Below are 6,000 nucleotides of genomic sequence, written 5' to 3' on the forward strand. Positions count from 1 at the left end.
CGCTGCCTCCCTAGGAGCATTTGCAGGGAGCTGGATCAGAAGTGGGGCAGTCGGGACTCAAACCAGCACCCAAATGGAATGCTGGTTTTATAGATGGCTATTTAACTTGCTACACCACAATGTCTGCCTTCACAGCTTCCCTTTTAGAAGGGTGATTTTGGACCAAAATCATAGGGTCAAGTGGTCTTCAGCCCTGACCAAGGCATGGCTATTGATCAAGTTTTCAACTCCTTGATATTATAGGTACTCCAAGACTTCCCCAAAACACTGTTGTCTTCTCCAGGAAAACTTGAGGGTCATTCAGCTTCCCCAATGTGGCCCTGGCTCCCGTCAGCCAGCCCCTGAATCCTTTGTCTTTCTCACTTTTTTTTTTTTTTGCTTGAAATAACTGTCTCCTGAGGAGAAAAACCCAACCTCTTGTTGGGATGGGAGCTCGTTCAGCAGTTCTAACCCGAAAGCTTTCACTTCTGCCTTCCACGTGAGCCCCAGCCCGTATGAGGCCGCATCTTCTCAGGAGCGCTACTGTGCGCCAGGCCACTGGTGGTGCTTTACTCTCAGCCCGCCCGTGCACTGTGGGAGAGACAGGATTTGCTTGCTCCCTGAACAACCCCGGGCTGTGGCACAGATAAGATAGCTGTAGCCTATGTGCAAATTCCCAAGGCATGAGCTGTCCCCCACCCCTTTTGTCTCCCATTCCGGAAGGCTTTGTGGAATGCCAGTGAGAGAGAATGATGTCATCACAGAGAAAACATTGAAGGTACTGATATTGTTACTAAAAAAACAAACCGCATGCAACTTTGCCTGGTTTAACCATTTATAGTTCCAGATCTATGCTCACGCTTTTTTACAGACCCCTTGAGACATGCAGTGGGCTCTAGCACAAAACTCATCAGCTGCTTTGTCCCAGCAGATGCTCAGAGATGTCTGGGGGTCAGGGGGCGGTGGATGTCACTATTAATTTCCCCATGTTGCCCCGGACACAGGCTCTTAGAAGTTTGCTCAGTGCCACATCGTCATTCCGGGTAGGAGCAGAGATTTGAGCCCCAGTCCATCTGGCCTTGGGGCCAGCAGATTCTGGGTGCTGTTGCAGGCTCCAACAGTAGTGAGGTTGAGGCAGACCTAAGGACAAGGGGTGCTGGTGGGTGGTGCGGCATCTGTAACCCGAGGTTGTCGTGAGGGACACTTGGGGAAAGCATTTGCATAGTGAACGCTGGATCATGTTTAGTACAACAAGTGATGGCAGTGCTCTGCCCTTCAACACTGCCTTGCCGACACTCCCCCCCATGCCAGGCCAGAGACCCCTGGCATGTGCCCACCCCTCATGCCTTGTAGCAGCTGATTTTCAAGACCAAGGCTGATTGATGTTCACATTTCAGCTGCAACTGCCAGCTCCCGAACTTTGTGACGCATCTGGCTGTCCTGCCTCGGTCCCATGCAGGTCCAGCTCTTCAGGAACTGGCCTGCGCTGACGTCTCAAAGTTTCATTTTCTGTTTGTTGACTTTTTAGCATGTTGTCCCCACTAAGGCCATTGTTTTGTCTCTGAGGTGGCTTCTTTGATTTCTCTGGGTCACTCAGAGCCTAGAATGGGTCCTGGCCCTCGGGTCAGAGAGCAGAGCCCCTCTACAGTCAGTACCCCCTTGTCTTGGTGTCCTCTGTGCTACTGCCAGCAACACTGGCAGGACCGCTCCTGCTGCCTGGAACAATCTCCTTGCAGGTGTCTCCAGCCTCTCTCCCTTATCTCCTTCTGTCTTTGTTCCAATGTCACCTTCCCTGATTGCTTTATTTAAAGCTGTACACTCCACCCTCCGCCTGCACCCCTCCTCCTCCCCTGCTTCATTTATCACCTCGTGACACCCAGTGTATTTTCCTTATTTCTGTCTCCACCCACAGGGTGCACACTACCTGGAGGAGGTTTTTGTTGGCTTTGTCCATGTAAGGGAGGAATTGTAGGCACTGGATAAATATTTGTGGAATGAATGAGTCGATCAGCATACTACCATCATACTCCTCAGCCCTCTGGGCCTGATAACGGTGACCAGCCAGACCAGGGTCCAAGTCACCTAGCCTGTCTTGCAGCTTCCAGTCCTTCTCCGTTCATTTCCAAAAGACAACAATGCAAGATGCCATGCTCCCTCCAGCTAGAGGAATGGAGGTCAGGGAGTGGCAGAGGGCCCTGTGTTCTGGGTAGATGCAAGACACGTTGAGGCTTTGGATAGAATGCATGGGAGGAGGGCAGGAGGACCTGGGAGGAGCTGGCTTGGGCTTGAGAGTGGAAAATCACTGCGGAGTTGGAAGGAAGAGTAGACGTGGCCTGTGGTGGCCAATGGGAAGGAGAGATATGGAAGACTGGCAGGGAGGAGGCGGAAGAGGAGAGGGTGGAGGAGGAAGAAAGCTTCAGACGCCCCGCCCACTTGGGCTCACCTGTGCAGTCTCTTCCACGGGTGTGTGAATGTGCCTCCAGGTGTGTGAGAATTCCCGGGAATCCGGGGAGGAGGGTGTGCAGGTGAGGGACTGAGTCTGTGGGGTGTGTGGAGGTTGCCTGTGAGTGCGAGTTTGCTAAGGACTGAAGTTCATGGGTGCAGAGAGGCGTTCCTTCTCTTTGTGTGGGCGTCTGTGTTTGTACACGGCTCTGGGAAGAACAATATGTCCCGTTCCTGCTTCCACGGCTGAAGGAGGCTTTGGAGGGCTTGGCAAAAGGCCCAAGGAGCAGCCGAACAGGGAAAGGGCTGGACAGCAGGACCCCAGGGAGGGGCCAACCGTGGGCCTGGGATTAAATTTATAGAACACACTGAAAGGGTAAATTAGTAACTATCTCCTTGCAAACAAATGGGTTTCAGTCCTGGCAGCCAGGTAGGTAGTCTAGAGGAAAACGCATTGAAGCTGCATCTGGAGAAATTTGGGTTGGACAAAAACAAATGATCCACTGGAGCCCGAAGGCCTTGAGCCTCTGGAATCCGCTCTGTACGGAGACAGATCTCAACTTCTCGCAGAAGAGAGGGCTGTTCTGCTGGGAGCACTGTTAAACTCCCTGGTGTTTCCACTTCCAGATTCATGCATGCACTTAACAGCTAGGGCCCTGTGGGGACACGGAGTTGTGGACATACACTTCCCCTCTCTCCCATGGAGGGTAGAGAACGTGTAGATAAGAGTGTGCTGAGGCAGGAAGCCCATGTGCCTTTGGAGAAAGGTACATGGAGAGCTCTGTGGCAAGGTTGCTGCCTTGCTCTCAAGGCCCTGGCTGCATTCCTGAATGGTGACAGTGTGTGTGTGTGTGTGTGTGTGGGGGGGTGATGTCATGAGAGGCCTCAGCTGCACATCTCCCTGCTCATCACCCCTGACCCAGCCTCGGGAAGTCTGCTGTGTGTGTGGTGGTGGGGGCGGGGTCCTCTGGAAGCCTGGCAGTTGCTCTGTGGTCAGAGGTCAAGTGCCTGTGCAGGATGAGGGGCCTGGGCTGGGGGTGGGCTGAGAGACCTGAGGCAGAGTGAGAACTGGAGATGAGGCAGGAGCAGAAACACAACACTGGGCCCAGAGGTGGGTAGCAGGGGTCACACAAACACACAGACACACGGTGTTACACCGTTTCACCCCTCTGGTCCAAGACCTGAACTTTGGATTGGATTTTTATCAAGGAGGATGAAACCACAATGATGATGTTCTGGCATATTTTCTGCTAGTTGTGTTACTAAGATGTTTATTAGCATTTTGAGTTTGTTCTTTCATATTTTTTTGTGCTTTCACATTTCAATAGATAATTCTTAAGTTATTTGAAAGACAGAGAATGAAAGAGAGGGAGAATGAATTCCAGTCACCCAATGGCACCGCCAAAACCAGCAACCTAGAACTTCATCTGGGTCTCCCACATGGGTGGCAGGGGTCTAAATTCTTGGACAATTTTCTGCTGCCTTCCCAGGTGCATTAGTGGCAAGCTGCATTGGCTAGTTCCCAAATAATTATTTTTTAAAAAAAGATCTAGTTGTTTAAAAACAGAATTACAGAGAGAGAGGGAGAGACTGAGAGAGGAGAGAGAGAGAGCTGTCTTTTGTTTGTTAGTTCACTCCCCAGATGGTTGTAATGGTTGGGGCTTGGCCAGGCCAAAGCCAGGAGCCAGAAACTTCTTACAGGTCTCCCATGTGAGTTTAGGGACCCAAGAACTTGGGTTATCCTCTGCTGTTTCCCAGGCTATTGTCAGGAAGCTGGAGCACAAGTGGAGCAGCTAGAGCCGAGTTCCTACACAGGATGCTGGCATCACAGGTAATAGCTTTGCTTGCTATACCACAATGTCACCTCCCTTCCCCAAAGACTATGTCTTGACCACCTATCTAAGGTGAGGCTGGATGCTGGGAGATCTAGCAGCTTAACAGGACAGTCTCTGTTCTCTTGGGAGGAGTCAATTATAAATCAAGGTGATCCTGGCAGGATCAAGGATCTAGGGGTGTGCAATGGCAGGAGAGACACCCACCCAGCCTTGCGGGGAGGGGTGTCAGTGAGGCTTCTGTTAGATGACAGTGCCAAACTAAAACGTGAGGATGATGAGCATCATTGAGGGAGGCCAGGGTGGTTAGGAGGAGAGTGTCCTAGGCAGGGGTGTGGCATGGATGTAGGCTGGAGGTGAACAGGTACAGAATGGGGTGCAGTGCTTAGAGCAGCAACTCGGCAGGAAAATCAGAGCCATGTCAGCAATGGAACTTCAAAGTCAAGTAAGAAGTTTTGGGCATTTCTATTTTATCTCTAAACATTTACTTACTCATTTGAAAAGCAGAGTTACACACAGAGAGGGGAGGAGGCACTGGAAAAGCAAGAGGGAGAGAAACAGAGATCTGTCATCTGCTGATTCACTCTCAAAGGGGCTTCATGAGCCAGGGATGCTCTGGGCTGACACCAGGAGCCTGAGACTCCATGCAGGTCTTCCAGAATGGATACAGGAGCCTAAGCACTTGGGCCATCTCCCCCTGCTTTCCTAGGGACATTATTGGGGAACTATATCAGAAGTGGAGCAGCCAGAACTTGAACCGTCTCTGATATTAGAAGCAGTGCTATATATAGGAGGTGACCTAGCCCACTGCAGCACAATGCCAGCCCCCAGGTTTTGAAAATGCATTGAGGGCATGGGGAGCTGTTAAAAGATTTTTGAACAGTGGACGGAAGGTTAACAGTTGTGTTTTATTTAAAAAAAAAAAAAATCCCTCAGGCTGCAGGGAAGAGAATGGCCCAGAATTGAGGCAGACTGAGAGAGGTCAATTTAGGTTGTTGCAGTAGTCCAGGCTGAAGTGATGGTGGGTTGGGTTGAAGGAGGGGCTGTGGGGACCCAAAGGAAGAAGAGCATGGATTTCAACATTGTTCAGTACTCTCAGAATGACTGTGGCGGGTGCAGGGGTGGGGCATCCCTCTGACGCCAGCAACTGAGCAGATAGGGGTGTCCGTAAGTGGCATGGGAAATCCAGGAGGAGGAGCTGGAATTCTCCTTTGTTTTACAGGCGAAGACACCGAGGATGGGAGATTGATTTACGTAGCTAGTGGAAGAACTGAGAATTACAGAAGTCTAAGTTACCGCTCGGTGGTGCTCCCCGGTGAAGTGGCTGACCCTGGGGAAGGAACGGTTCAGCCTGCAGTTGGCTTGCGCTGTGGTTTTTCGACAGAGGCCATGGCCACAAGTGGAGGAAAGGAGGGGTCATGCTAAGGAAGAGGCTCAGGAAGTTCAGCTCTGCAGCGGCCGCTTCTCAGAGGTCAACGAAAATCTGGCAGCTTTTAGAAAGGAACCGAGTAAGAGAGAGGCCAAGGCTTGGTTCCTGAACCCTACTTCTCTCCTCAAGGCATCTTTACAGAACCCTCTCAGGCAGCTGAATATTAACCTCCAGCTCTACTACACTGCTAGGACACACTTAAGAGTCACTCCTTTCAAAACCCTTGGTTACTTATCCTAGGGAGGCTTCTCACTTTTGAGTAAGGCTTTAGCATTTGTATGCCCTATGGAGAGAAGAGAAAGATGATGACATCTTCAG

The sequence above is a fragment of the Ochotona curzoniae genome, unplaced genomic scaffold (genome assembly GCF_017591425.1).
Source record: "Ochotona curzoniae isolate NIBS_2020 unplaced genomic scaffold, NIBS_Ocur_1.0 scaffold_2683, whole genome shotgun sequence".
Classification (NCBI taxonomy): domain Eukaryota; kingdom Metazoa; phylum Chordata; class Mammalia; order Lagomorpha; family Ochotonidae; genus Ochotona; species Ochotona curzoniae.